Source organism: Piliocolobus tephrosceles, chromosome 3 (assembly GCF_002776525.5).
Source record: "Piliocolobus tephrosceles isolate RC106 chromosome 3, ASM277652v3, whole genome shotgun sequence".
Classification (NCBI taxonomy): Eukaryota; Metazoa; Chordata; class Mammalia; order Primates; family Cercopithecidae; genus Piliocolobus; species Piliocolobus tephrosceles.
Genome location: NC_045436.1, coordinates 8,696,599 through 8,712,578, shown reverse-complemented (window position 1 = coordinate 8,712,578; position 15,980 = coordinate 8,696,599). Strand labels below are relative to the sequence as shown.

The following is a 15,980-nucleotide window of genomic DNA, read 5'->3' as shown; positions in this document are numbered from 1 at the left end:
TATGCTCCACTAAATATTACTAGTAAAATTCCTTGTGTTATTAACATCTCATAAAATAATATTTGCTTTCAGGCCCAGTATATTCAGAAAACATAAAAACTGCACTACTTCAGATTTAATTGACCACAGGGTTAGTCCACATTGATAAAATCTGAATTATGGAAGAATTTAAAAGAAATGCTGGTTGTTCGCTCTAGTGAAGGCACCTAATAGATTATTAAATGCAATGAATATGACTGATTTGTTAAGAACCTTGCTGCAGTAATGTCCTTGAGTTCATGCCATGGAACTACTTTAAAAGTAAGGTCATTGCAGAATAGATTGTTTTCGCGACTTAGCAATTAACTGCTGTAAATAGTGTCTAAGACTAATGTACCTCATTTTCTATCTCTAGTTAATAAAATGACATTAAATTTCCCACATATTTGACATCTGAAATTTCTCTTTCTATTAAACAATTCTTGTAATCTATTCAGTTTTTCCATGTAGATAAAAACATGTATTTCAACCAAGAGCTTATAAAATAATCACACATACTAAAATTTGTGTTGTCTAGATTAATGTTATGCTGTACCCCATTTTAATGCATTAACCTTGACAAAAGAACATTTCAGACTCCTTTAAAAGCAATAAACTTTTAATATCAACTGATGTTTACATAGATTCTTATTCTCAGTGAAATTTTATTTTCATTAACATCCAAGTATACTCTTTTAATTCTTTTGTATTTTTTAAATATTTGTAATACCATTCATGAATCACTCCACTGCATCATCATACATTAACTTTGTTTTTTAAAACAATGTCAGTAAATTCCCTCATGTGTATTGCTTGATTTGAGCAACAAACCTCAAAACAAAACCAACAATAGAGTAGCATCCCACTTCACCAATAAAAGTGTGAGGCTCAGAATCTCCGCCAGCTCCCAGGCCAGCCTTGGCTCTGGTTCAGGGCCATTTTCTGATGTAAACCTCAGAACTCATTCTGTGTCATCCAGTTGCTGCTCTTTCTAAAGAAGAGAATATTGAGCATGAAGGATGAGATGTATCTTTTAACCACCCTCTCCTACCTTAATGCTAAGTCTTACATACTGAAAAATCCTCGCTATTGTGGAATTATTGTACCTTTCCTGGTATGATTTACAACAAAACACACCTTTGCTCTGCTAAAGCATTCAAATCACCCACTTCAAATTGACTGTGCCCCACTCTTTCCCGGTTCAAGCACATAGTCAAAAAAACAAACAAACAAAAAAAAAACAACAAAAAATAACCAGGGCATGTCAGTCTCCTCTATAACAAACTTTCCAAGAGTGAGTGAGGGACAGTCTCTCTTTCCCTGTTGCCCAGAACAAGTTGGGCAGAAATTTTGCTTTAGTTTGTGCAGCTCCAGTATGGTATTATTTTCAACAGAACTTATCACTTATACTCCTGTGAGGGAGCAAAGATGCGATAAGATAAAAGAAATGAAGCTTCAAGTTATCTTTCTAATCCTCCTACCTGGGATTACTTTCAAAGAGTGTGTTTGCTCTTATCTCAGGGGAAATTCCCCTTCCTCTGGACTACAACATTCAGATAAAGTATTTTAGAAAACATGGTATACTGTTTGTGACGGTAACAAAAATATCTATCTTTTGAGAGTCTCTTACATAGAATACTATATCAAATATATTTATTCTTTTAGCTTATTTCTGGACCCTTACTCCTTTTCCAAAGACAAAGTGTCAATGGAGAACAAATAAATTTTTCTTCTATATGCTCAAAAGATTGTCTGACGTGGGCTTTTCATCACAGCTTTCAGATTCTAGTTTAAGTTTTAATTTTGTGTGTGAATAAGTGATTGCCAATACAAATGCAGTTCTGCCATGAAACGACCAACAGCTGATCAGTTATCCCATTAAGCACATTTTTAAGCTTATCTTGCCTTGAAGTAAGAGTATTTTATAGAAAGAAATGAACACACAGGTTATCTGCAAACTATATATCTCAGACAAAAACCCATTTTTCCATGCAAGAAAGTGGTATCCAAAGGATTAAAATTATATATTAGTTTTCTAATCTTAAAAGGAGAAAGGTTTAATGCAAATATCACACTCTTCTAAATAGCAAGGAAGAAAAAGGCAACAGTTTTAAAAATGCCAAAAACTTCCTATTTCCTCAACAACATGCAATCAGAGACAGAGTTTCAAGGACAAAAAGCATGTGTGTGTGCATGCATTTCAACTCTAAAAAGAATAAAAGAAACTTCTCACAGCTGGAGCACAGTAGTGTTTTACTCAACAGAAGGACGTGCAGGGAGTTGAAGTAGATTTTCATTTCTGAGTACACACATTTGTATTATTTTCAAGAAGTTTTTAATTTAATTTCGTGTATATATGTAGAAGCCAGGATTCTTGCAAACATTTTTTAAGGTTTCAATGTATACCAACTTACATCACAATTTCTAGATTTAACTGAAAGCTTTAAAGGAATTGAGTGAGAATCAAACATCTAAATAAAGATTTCCCTTGATCTTCCATGTTTTCATAGAAACAGCAAAGAAAAAAGTTGCTGGTTTCTGTTAGAAGCAATTAGTGAGCCATCTCATCTCTTTGAGGGTGAGATTTATTACTTGGGAGTTAAGTGTCCCTTTCTTATTCATAATAACAGCCACCTGAAATATCTTTATCTAGTAACTTAACACATACTTTGAGTATAGCCCTGAATTTGACTTGCCACATCACAACCAAACAGAATCGATTCCGTTAAATAATTTGGAGATATTGATGTGTTTGCTAGTGTTTTGTTTAGACTTCATTTTAGTACATTATTTACTGCTGATTTCACATTCATAGGCATTTCATTTTACCCCTGGTTCTGGGATTTTAAAAATCATGCTTCAGATTATATGCAAATATTGAAACAAGAATGTAAAATAGTTCTAAATTCTAAATGTTTTCCCTTACCAAAGTTCCAGAAAAGTGCATCACTCAAATTGTATATAGTAAAAAGTATAGAGAGAAAGTTGCTCTATTTTCTTTTTCAAATTAAGATTAACCAAATTATCTTAGAAATGACTGATACAAAAGTGGGGGGAACCAAATAGAAATCATGAATGTATGTGTTTTCTAAAATATGTTACTTTCCATTCAGTAAATGTTAGGTACTTCTTCCTTAGAAGTACCTATCATGCTACGGATAGAAAGGAAAAGAATGAGTTGACTCCAACTCTAAGAAGTTAGTAGAACAGCTTCAATTGATAAGGGAAAGACACACACACAGAGAGAGACAGAGAGAGAGAGAGAGAGAGAGAGAGAAAGGTTACTAACAATAAAAGAAACTGTTTTTCAAAATTAATTGGAAGGTAGGAAGTGCTTGTAAAGGGTAGACTAGAATAGGTCAGACTCGGGCCATGTTGGTCAAGTGAGACCTGGAAAATGTGATTTGGCTGTGAACTGATGGATGATGCAGGCAGAAGAGAAGGTACAGAAGACCATTTGTTGTCAGTTGGGTTCTCTGGAAGCAGAGGCTTAGATGGAATTTGGGGCTCAGGATGTTTATTTGGAATGCACACTTAAGCAGGATTGGACAGTGGGAGGAGTCAAACCATGGTGTGAGCCTGACAAAGCCTCAGCCAACCCAGCAGGATGTCAGGAACCTGCATGTCCCATCACAGCATCTTGCATTAGGCCAAAATGGATCTTTAGACTCTTCCTGGGTTGATCACCAGGAGTGTAAAGGACTTGACCTGGGTCTAGGTGGCCTTCTGCAGCTGAGGCTGTCCGTGAAGTTTTTGAGACTGTTGCTGACCACACCACGGATAGACAGCAAGTCCTTACCTGAGGGAAGACATGGGTGGCCCAGCCTCACATCTGCCATACTAATGCATGAGGAAGAGCACACGTCAGATGTTGGAGGAAGGCATAAGCAAGGTGTATTTGGGGTGGACGGTCACTAGTGAGGAAATCCTGGAGTTGAGGGTCATAGCAGATCGCGATCTCAAGAAAACAGAGCACCGTGCTGGGAAGGTACTTAAATGCTGGTGTGAGGATTTTGCTCTTTATAGGGGAAGAAGTGTAAATTAAATGAGAATGTGGCAAAGCAGCACTTGGGAAAGATTTTGTATGTGCTTTTGAAGGCCGTGTATCTATTAGGAAAATAGGGAGAGGTGAGGAAAGCAGGCTGATAACGCTTGTTAGAAATGACTTGTGCTCCCGAGCATGGTGGCGCACACCTGTAATCCCAGCACTTTGGAAGTCCGAGACAGGCAGACCACTTGAGGTCAGGAGTTTGAGACCAGCCTGGCTAACATGGTGAAACCCTGTCTCTACTAAAAATATAAAAATCGGCCAGGTGTGGTGGTGTGCAACTGTAATTCCAACTACTTGGGAGGCTAAGGCAGTAGACTCATTTGAACCCAGGAGGCGGAGGCCTCAGTGAGTCATGACTGACACACTCCACTCCAGCCTGGGCGACAGAGCAAGACTCCGTCTAAAAAAAAAAAATTACTCCTGCACGAAGATATGAAAGATAGTATGTTAGAGCAAACACATCTTAAACTATCAAGGTATTTCCTGAAAATATGCTGTTTAAACAAGTAATTTTGGGCAAAAAGAGACTTTCGACCAAACAGGAGGTTATTCAAAACATTTTTTTTTTTATTTTTAAATTCATGTCTGCTCTGCGACCAGAAGTTGGCACATATTTGACTCATTCCAATCAATCAACTGGCCCCTCATTTACCAAATGTTTACTGAGTACCTACTAAGTGAATTAATTTTGTTCCCTGTTATGAGCAGCTCACAATGTAATGAGGGAAATAAAATGAATAGATAATTTGTAATACAGCATTAACACGATAGGAACACAGGAAATAGGCAGTGAGGGTGGTAATAATTCCACCTGGAAGTGACTCTCCAGCTAAAAACTTTGTGGTCTAAGATAAAATGATAAAGAAACATTAAAGGAAGTAATAAGACTACATCCATATTTTAGAAAGGTGACCTGTGATAGTTAGAAGATGGAAAACCAAGTTGGAAAGCTATTGCAAGAGCTCAGATAGTAGAGAAAAGATGGCAATTAAGATTTATTGAGCACCAATTATGTGCCCCTCTCTGTTCTAATTATATATATATATACACACACACACACACACACACACACACACACACACATATATAATTTAATCTTCACAATAATGAAGTTTAAAATGAGTGATAATGTTTGGATTTTTCTTATAATTATATCAACTCTATGTTGGCTTCTAACATTGGCAAACTCAGGTGATTAAGAATTGTGGTTGGCCGGGCGGGGTGGCTCAAGCCTGTAATCCCAGCACTTTGGGAGGCTGAGACGGGCGGATCACGAGGTCAGGAGATAGAGACCATCCTGGCTAACACGGTGAAACCCCGTCTCTACTAAAAAATACAAAAAACTAGCCGGGCGACGTGGCGGGCCCCTGTAGTCCCAGCTACTCGGGAGGCTGAGGCAGGAGAATGGCCTAAACCCAGGAGGCGGAGCTTGCAGTGAGCTGAGATCTGGCCACTGCACTCCAGCCTGGGCGACTCTGTCTCAAAAAAAAAAAAAAAAAAAAAAAAAAAAAAGAATTGTGGTTGATGTCATCAATAACAATTTTAAAAAAGCAAAGATAAAATTTGGAAAAAAAATTAAGAAGACCATTGTGAAAGATAAGCATCATTGCTTAAGAGAAAGAAAATGACATTAATAGAACAGGAAAAATTGTTGAGGAAGTAAAAGTTAATTCTCTTGTGCAAAATTCAACTAATTTATGAAAATCACAAACTACACACCTTCACATACACACACTAAGATATTGAGGGAGAAATATCCGTAAACATGGAAAGGAGGATATAAAACCACAGTGTGCTTTTAAGCTCAATATACTTGAGCAACAATAAATAGAATGGCAAAATATTTACAGAGGAACAAAATTAGCCTAAGGAAAATACTCTTAAAATACAGTGCAACCCACTGAAATAGTCACAGTCAGCATCCAGCTTGTGGGTGTGCATGTGATCTCAATTATGAGCCTTGGAAGAGAGAAATGAAAAGGAAAGGATAAAAGAAAGAACACAACAGTATTAATATTTGCAGAGAATTTAAACATAGTATGTAACACCCATGTATACCCTCATCACTGACTTCTTCATTACATTCATCTCTAACATTATAAATATGCAAATTATGTGTGTATATATATACATGCAGTATATATATGTGTGCGCATGTGTGTATCTATATATGTGTATATCTCTGTGCATGTGTGTATGTATCTATATATACGTACATACATATATACGTATATATAGATACATGTACGCACAATATATACTGCATGTATATACACATACATAACATATACGTATATATTTGTATATATACGTGTGTGTGTATATATAGATACATACATACACACATGCAGTCCCTCTTCTCCACATCATAAGTTCCGTGAGGCTGCATTTTGCCGCGTTCAAAACTGTGTCCTCTTAGCACCAAAAATTGTGTCTTGGCACATTCTAGATATTAGTATTCATTGAATGCTAAATGAACGAGATGTACGTATTATTTCTTTTTATTTTATAATTAAGAAATCACATAGTATTTCTTAAAATTTAAGAAATACTGAATAAACTGATGTTCACTTGCTCAAGATCTCCAACGTGTGGAGACACATTTTGAACCCAAGTTCAATGAGCCTAACGTCCATATCTTTTGCTGTATAAGCACTGCCTTTTGAGATGTTAAAGAACCATCTCCCATAAGACTTTTCTTTAATTTACCTGATTGGATTTTGTGTGATATATAAAACATGAAGAAGGATGATGGTGAATTATATAGGCGTGGTGGTGACGCCCACCTTTAGTGCCAGCTACTTGGAAGGCTGAGGCGGGAGGTTCACTTGAGCCTAGGAGATTGTAGTGAGCTATGATCATGCCACTGCACTCCAGCTTGGGAAACAGAGCTAGACTCTGTCTCTATAACAAATGATAATAAATAAAATTTTAAAAATGAAAAGGAGGTATGATGGTGTATTTCTTAGTCCATTTGTGACTGCTATAACAAAATACCATAAACTGTGTGGTTTATAAATAAGCATAAATTTATTTCTCACAGTTCTGGAAATCCAACTTCAGTATCTAGTACTGGGTCTGCTTCCCAGTTCACAGACAGTGCCTTTTAGCTGTGTCCTCAGTAGAAGGGGTGATAGAGCTTCTTGAGGTTCTTTTATGAAAGCAGTAATCTCATTTACAAGGGGTCCTAAAGACCTAATCACCTCCCAAATGCCCCACCTCTTAACACAATCACCTTGAGAGTTAGGATTTCAACACACGAAATCTGGGAGGTTCCAGGGAGGGGGCAAACACTGAGACTGTAGCAGATTGCCACTGAAACATCTTTAAAGATTAAGTTCATGGTTCACAGCAGCTTTATAAAAGAAAAACGGATTCTTGAAAATTGACAATATGCATCTTTTCACTTTGTGACAAACGATGATATAAATAATACTCTATTTTAGAGTTGTAATATAATATGTCTATTTGCACCAAACATTTTATACTTTAATGGTTGTAGAAAACAATTAGTGAATTTTGAATTCCCATGAAGCCAACCTTATTTATTATCATTTTCATGATAAAACATAATCAAGTGGTAAGAAGCAGAGATCTGAGGATTTGTTATGGTCATTGTTTTTAACATGCTAGGCAAAGCAGTTTATTAATTATCTCTTTTTCATGAGTAACACCAAAGTAAAAGAACTTAGCTGGCTCCTCTTGGATGTTAGAGAATGAGCACAGCTCCTGTGGACTTAACACAGGCTGATGAATACCATTAAATTATGAGCTCTTTTGATAATCACAAAAAGGGATGCCCAGATGCATCTATATATAATCATCTTATTTTTGCCAGACTCCTGACTGGTAGTAATTACTTTAGCAGAATGAATGTTGAGATCACTGTTGTGTATATTAAGACAGCTCCAAGGAATCAATACAATGAATCATAGTTAATGTATTTTGCACATAAGACGTGAACTGAGCTTCTAACACCTTTCTTTTTCTATTTACTTATATTTGCCACTGAAATTTTGGGGATCATTCTAATTTAGTAGTGATCATATAAATATATTTATAATTTTCACAATTTAAAAAATCAATTTCACAGTTAATGTGGCTGCTGTTTTGTTAAAATGAAGCAGAAGAGGTAAAACAGAGAAGTGAATGTATGCACTCAAAACATTTCTTGTACACTTCCTCATTTCTCTAATAAAAGTTATATTTTCTTTTGTCATCTACGTCTAATGTCTCACAAATACTTTTTTTTTTTTTTTTTTTGATGGAGTCTCGCTCTGTCACCCAGGCTGGAGCGCAGTTGCGCAATCTCAGCTAACTGCAACCTCCCCCTCAAGTGATTCTCCTGCCTCAGTCTCCCGAGTCAGTGGGACTACAGGCACCCGCCACCACACCCGGCTAGTTTTTTGTATTTCTAGTAGCGATGGGGTTTCACTGTGTTAGCCAGGATGGTCTTGATCTCCTGACCTTGTGATCTGCCCACCTCGCCCTCCAAAGTGCTAGGATTACAGGTGTGAGCCACCACTCCCAGTCCTCACGAATACTTTTAAATAGCCACTAAAGAATACTTTAGTCCTTTAGTTCGTGTTATGCAGCTGTCTTTCTACAGATTAGCTTTTATTACTACCCATTAATTCTGGTAGAGTTGTTCTGCCCTTTTTGGAGGATTAGTTTTTCTTTATCTCTAAAAGCACCCTGGTCACACAGGCACGTGTGTGAGCATATGCAAAGCATAACTGCCATGTTTTCTCTTTCTTCTTCTCTGCTTGTTTCTCTTTCTCCCTTGCTCATTATCAGTTGCTGATTGCACTTAGTATTTCTCCCTGGGATATTTTGCTAACGTATGAAGTGGTACTGGTATGTGCAGTGCTTGGCCCTGTAATTGGTTAACATTAACAACCTGAGCTTTGTCGTATTTGCAAACATGTTTGTTACCCATCTACATTATGAACCTATTACAAAATACTTGCTGAATTTTGACATCATTTTTTAAATATTCTGATAAATACAATTTTTATTTAAGAAATTATTTGTTTTTTTTTTAGGGCACTTGCATGTTGAATCCAGTGTTGCTAATTGTAATGCTTATTACATTCCTTACCTAATTTCTGCTTACATTTTCCAAAAGTGATACCTGCCTTTTCCCTCTCTCCCATGTTTACGAATATTTAAATCCCAGTGAGTCTTTCTGTTGTTGCTGTTGTTTTATTTTAACTTGACCCATAATCTGGTGATAGTGTTCTGCCATTTGAAATTTCACAAAAAGTTTGTACAATGTACATTTCTTCAAAGCCACTTGCAAGTATTCCACTTCATTGAGATCAAGATTTTTCATCTTTAAAAAGCAGACACTGTAATATTGCCTATCTCAAAGAGTTGTTATGAGAATTTGATAAAGTCATATGTGGAAAATACCTAATAAAGTGCCTAGCCTGTAGCAAACATTAGTTTATACTATTTTTCTGTATGATTGTTAGGATCTATAATATTTCAAATACATAAGTAATTTTCAACAAAAAGCCATAGTCTAACACTTAAGGCCATTGGCATTTGTCAAAATTGAGATCTTTCTGCTTGATTGAAACAGTGAATAGTAATATATTTTTTCCTGGAATATTTTTGAGTAATTTTAGATATGTGAGTTTTTATTTCAAGAAACTATGATGTTAAACATTTGTATTTTCGATGCGTTACCAACCTCTTTCCTCATGTCAAAAAAAAAAAAAATAATGATAACCTCTGAAATTGGTTGTTTTATCTGGTCTAATTAATTCCTTCTATTAAACCATAGTAATTATTAGAGTAATTAGGTGTTGGGAGGCCGAGGTGGGCGGATCACAAGGTCAGGAGATCCAGACCATCCTAGCTAACATGATGAAACCCTGTCTGTACTAAAAATACAAAAAATTAGCTGGGCGTGTAGGCGGCGCCTGTGGTCCCAGCTACTCGGGAGGCTGAGGCAGGAGAATGGCGGGAACCCGGGAGGCGGAGCTTGCGGTGAGCTCCACTGCACTCCAGCCTGGGGGACAGAGCGAGACTCCGTCTTGAAAAAAAGAAAAAGGAAAAAAAGAAAGAGTAATTAGGTGGTAGAGGGAACAGAAGAAAAGATGACTCTGTATTTCTAATTTACCTAAGAAAGAGAAATAAAAGGGTCAGCAGGGGAAACACACCATAGTAAGTTTAACTTTCTCTTGAGCTCTGAAACAGCTCAGTCAGTGTAGATCAGGTACAATAGTGCCTCTTTTATCCCCATCTCTCTTTTTTTTATTTCCCAAAAGCAACAAAAATGTATGCTTAGCTCCAGGGGAGAACTGCTTTCCTCAAGCCAGAAGCCTGTACAACTGTCATCTCCAATACACTTCTACACCTATGTTACAGAGAAAATTCTTGCATTTCTTGGGTATGTGAATGGTTAGTTTCAAAGTTCCTTTTAAGATACCTTTACAAGCCCTTTAACTCTGCATAAACCCACAGAGAGTTTCCTTCTCCAAGTTTACAAAAGCTGGTCCCTGAGCTATGGGATAAGAAATAACTCACCATATCTTATGTGTGTATGTGTGTGTGTGTGTGTTGCTTTGAACCTATTACATTGATACTAAAAGTCAGCAGCAAAACCATTGAAAAAAAAAATCAAGTTTTCTTTGATTTTGAGTATTAGTTACTTCCCTATGATAACTTATAGTGATATTATAACATTAAGTTGTTGTGTTTTATTTATTGTATTTGTATGAATTCTAAAAGTAACAGAGATTGACATAGTAATTTCCAATGTAGTGCATGTTTCCATTAAAATAACCACTTAAAAATGACATGTATTACCTGCACCCTGTGTGAAGACTGATACCAATAACAGGGTAATAATTTCAGTGAACATTCTGGATTAGACTGGTTCTGTACTGGATTACATGGATACATGATCCTAGGATCCATGAATATGTAAGATGTAATAGTGATGGGGACAGGAGACTGGGAAATTCTGGGCCCCAACCTCAAGCCTGGGACCACAGCCCAAAGTGAGAACATACATTCCTGTTTTCCACTTGAATGTTGCCTTTTCCAAAACCACCCATGGCCCAGCCTATTCCCCATCCTGTGTCCATAAAACCGCCAGGCTCTGCTGGTGGAGAGAGAAGAGGAGAAGCAGTTGGATGTCAGAGACTACAGTGGATGTTGGAGAGAAGTAGCTTGCCTTCAGAGGGACAGCTTGACAGCATGACTTCAGGTAAGAGTCTGGCTGGAGACCGCTAAACTTCAGAGGAAGATCACCTTCCCACTCCATCTCCTTTCCAGCTCCCCTTCCTGCTGAGAGCCACTTTCATCAGCAATAAAATCCTCTGCATTCACCACCCTTCAATTCATTTGTGCAACCTGAGTTTTTCTGGCCACCAAACAAGAGCTTGAGTACCACGGGTGCGGATGCAAAAGGCTGTCACACGGACCCTCTGCCCTTGCTGGCAGAAAGTAGCCACCTCACACAAAAAGGCAGAGGGCTCACTGAGCTGTTAACACTTTAGCTGTCCACGGACATGGCAGAGCTACAAGAGCACTATAACATGTGTATTTTGGGGCTTCAGGGGTCATGGACACCCCCCTGGATGCTGCCACGAGGCCACTATGGAGTTCATTTCTGCCAGCACCCAAAGCCCTCTCCCTGGCTCCTGTACCTGCTCACCTGCATACTTCCTCCTGCTAGGGGTTGAGCACAGAGGGCTCAAGTGAATGGAGTTTGCCTCTGCCAGTGCCAAAGCAGCTGGCTAGCTCCAGCGCTCACACTCCAGTTCCTGCCCGCGAAGGAGTCAGAGGAAATTTCCTGTTTCAGTAGATATGTAATATCCATGAATATGTAATAAGTAATAGATTAATTTACAGATGAACATTGCCGCACTGTTAAGTGCAAAGATAAATATAGCAATTGTGGGAGAAAAGGTCAGCTTAGATTTGATAGACATCTAATCCTATGTCTGTGCGACCACTTCCCCTAAAAATTTTATGCCTGAAACCACCAAGAATCACCTTGCACCTTATATAAGCTGCCGACATTTTTTCGGTCTAGTTTGATTCATTTAGCCACAATAACCTTCACTCCGCTTCAAGGCTGCCCTGAGGCGCCCTGTATCCAGCTCATGTCAGGATGTCTTGATGCAGCTTCTAAGCATGAAGTCTTGCAGCCTCCCGGAAGCTCTGCAAAGACAGCCGCAGGTGATTAGATGAAACGGACAGCAATACCTATAGTAAGTGCTTGAATTCCATGCCTTCTCCAAAATATGTGCCCTAGGCAAGAACCCAATTTACTCCCCCTGGGGCCAACTTTGAACAATCCCTTTCCTCTGTGTTTGGGTAGACATGTTGGCACCACAGAATCCGCAGTAATGTCGCATCTTTTGGAAGATAATTTGAATTCATTAAAAATGACTATAATTCGTAACTACTGTAAATCAGTCAATTTCTCCCTTAAATAAAATCATCACATTATATTGAGGCCGAATTCAAAGTTTCAGTTGCCCACGTTTTAATGAGTGGTAAGTTACGTGAAGGAGATTAAAGATTTTGTGCATTTAGACTTAATTCTTTATTTTTAACTGGCATAGTTATGTTGGAAATATGTAAGCAGCAAGGTTCCAGAATTATCTGCAACTCAAGATGTGATATAAAGTGTATTCTATTTAATGAGCTCTGCATTCCATTGACTGTTGAACTATACATCAATTGCATGCCCCTTCCTTTCAACATTCAAACTGTTTAGCTCCCACTAATAGGTACATTAAACAGAATCTTGCTACAAATATGAAAGTAGACATCATAGCTATATGCATTTCTGCCTAGGCTCACACTTTTTTAAAAGCTCCTAAGAGAAATCTTCACAAAGATAAACTGTAACCCTTTTTGTGCAGTGTTTGCTAATGGAGAAAGATATGATGTGCGTTTTTTCTGTACACAGCTGAACTAGTGTACAATGATATCAACTAGGAAAAAAAGAGAAAGTTGGAATAATCACTGTATCATTATGGACATAGGCAATTGATGAATTGTTTAGTTCTCTTTATGTCTTTGAGTGCCTTTGGTGAAAAAGTGTGAAAATAACACTATTTAAAATTGTAAATTGAATCACAATGCTATAATAGTACTTTGAAAACAATGATGGATGTTGTTAAATAGCGTGCTAAATGAGGTCTGAAATATTACAAAGGTAATCTATACTCATAAGTAAACAGTTAATAATCTCAAAAGAGAGATTTAGAAGGAACATTATTCATTCGCTAGTGTTTCAAATGACTTTTGACTAATTACCTATTAAGAAAGAGAAAATTATCTGAACTCCAGAATAAAATTCACGTAAATGCTGTCTGCTAAAAAAGAAAAAAAATGAAAGAAAATCATTCATTAAAAAGACACTTAAGAAAAAAAGCTTACTACTTGTGTTTCTAACAGAGAATATGAAAATAGTCTTGCTTTTACTTTTTTTTAAACATATTTGTGAAAATATAACGTTGTAAATCAGCTTAAATAGTAGGTTTAATAATGAGCATCTTTAAGAAGTCAGTATGAATTGTATGGTATTATCGTCTTGGTTGTGGATCTTTAGAAAAAAATATTTAGGTGAATGTTAATACTCATAGCTAGTCACAGAAGAAAATATTTTATTCTTGCTTTGTTTCTCTGTCTCTCTCTCACACACACATACATATATAGTTTCTCTTAACTGGAGAGTTTATTGGTTTAGATAAAAATTTCACACAAATAACAAAGTATGATTTTAAAGATTCTTAGTGGCATGAAACTATTTCATTTCATTTCCATAAAATCATAAAACACCTCCATAATGGGAGCAAAATATGAATGAAATCAAACTCTATATGCTTACTAAAGCATTGATTTTTTTCTTCTATATTATTGCACATTGGTGTTGTATGCTGTGGAATACTGTATTTTGGACTTTGGACTTTTTTGGTAGAGAGTCAAATAGTTGCTATAGACATTGTATTTTGAAATTTGTGGAAATATTACAGTGTGGAAAAATAACATGTCAGAAAAAATATAAGTGTTTATAAATCTGCCAGTAACACATACCTTAAATGAGATTATTCTGCAAATGGTAGCATTTGAGTTCTAGAATTTAAAATAAGTACAGATTTAGTCATTAACATTAAATTCCATTGTAAGCATATGTAGAAATACAGTCATAGTGTTATTTTCACAAAACATGGAGAGTGGTTACACAAATACCTCATGAAACATATAAGCTAATCATTTTCCTTCATTTTGCATAAATTGGCCATGCAATTTTGCTACATAAATGTAACCTTCAATGTAATTTGATACCCTTTCAAATGGTTTCTGCAGTCAAAAAAATCCTGAATTATATCATGTATGTTACTAATATTGGCTTCTCTGCAAGGTTGAGTAAACAGAAAATAAAATGAAAACATCTGCAGAAAGTGATCCCAGTATGAACTATTGCCATAACATTTCATTCCAATCAGAATCACTGTTTACTTTCAATATTAAGACCAGCAGTAGGTAAGACCACTGGCTGAAAATTAAAAGCTAATCTATGGAAAATTGTGGCCAAGGGATGTGTAGTCTACATTTGAACATTCGTTAAATAAATAATGAAACATAAGAAAGAGACCAAACCCTTTCAGAATCCTTGGATTTTATTTATACCCTGATGTCCACACCAGCAGGCTGCAATTCTCACAGTGGAGCCGTTTTGACCATTGGGGGCCTCAGACAATGGGCTTCTGATTTGCTTAGTCAATTGTTTTTAAAGAGCTTTGAGATTTCTTTTGCAGGAAAGTTGATTTTCTTTTTTTGGAACGTACTACTTATTCTGATTTTTTGAACTTCTTCTTTCCAATAAAACTGCTATAAAACCTCTTCCAATTCACACTGCAATTTGATGAATTACTTTCTCAGGATTTCATGATAAATGTGTTTTAAAGTGCTACTGCAGAGAATGAGGTGTTTGGAAATAACAAATAGGTACAAGGCAAATGAAAAGCTGTACAATGAAATGCTTTGAGTTCTGAGTATACCAGTAAGCAGTTCATTTAATTCCTTAGAGCATCTGTGTATTACATTATTATTATTAGGCAGGGTTATTTCATTATTAATATAAAATAGAATGCATCTGTGCTGGAGAAGAATCCCACATCAGGTGTATGACAGACCTGACCTCTGAGCAAACCACAGAATCCAATGGAGTCTGGTTTGTGATTAAGGGCAATGATACATGACATCTTCTAGCCATGTGGTGAAGTGAGGTGACCTTACTGAGCTATGTAACTTCATGATTTTGTAATCATTTCTTTTAAGGGTTTAAAAGTTCATTACACATTGCAAAGCCATTGAAGAATAAATGTACAGCAAGTCTGTGTGAGATAAGTTTATTCTCTGTCTTAAAACCAGACTTGTCAAGATTCCTAATTCCTCCCCACCCAATTTATTGGCTATTCCTGGTATACTCATGTTAATAAAATCTGAAGTATTAGAATTATCCAATCGCTCATCTGCAGGACATCCGAGGGTTTAACCTGACCAAAGAGAACAAGTCTGTCATCCCATACCAAAAGATCGGACCCTTTAAGGCTGATTGTTTACTACTTCAGCATTAATTACATCATTTTTTTTTAAATTTTAGTAAAACAACGTTTCATTTCAACCTGAAAGTCTTCTAAACATTTACCATTTTGTGATAGTATTTTAATATTTTTGGAGTTCCGGCCAATTATTAAAATCAGATTGGCTGTATAAAATGAAACAAGGAATTCAACATCAGTTTTAATTTGACTGACTTATTGATAGGGTCGGCGACTGCAAACCCTGACGTACCTGTGTCACAGTTAAACCACTTGTTTCACAAGTCTGCATAGAACATACTTCATCCCTGAAACCAGAACGTGTGGTGCAG

The 15,980-nt window shown here is 36.7% G+C and overlaps 1 long non-coding RNA gene across 1 annotated transcript in view; it reads right to left on the bottom strand.

Annotated features, from left to right (window-relative positions):
* Positions 1-619: 619 nt before the first annotated feature.
* LOC111548461 overlaps positions 620-15,980 on the bottom strand; it is a 93,035-nt gene continuing 77,674 nt past the window's right edge. The window contains exon 3 of the long non-coding RNA XR_002733430.2: positions 620-1,009. This is a non-coding gene — a long non-coding RNA (uncharacterized LOC111548461). The remainder of the gene's footprint in view (positions 1,010-15,980) is intronic.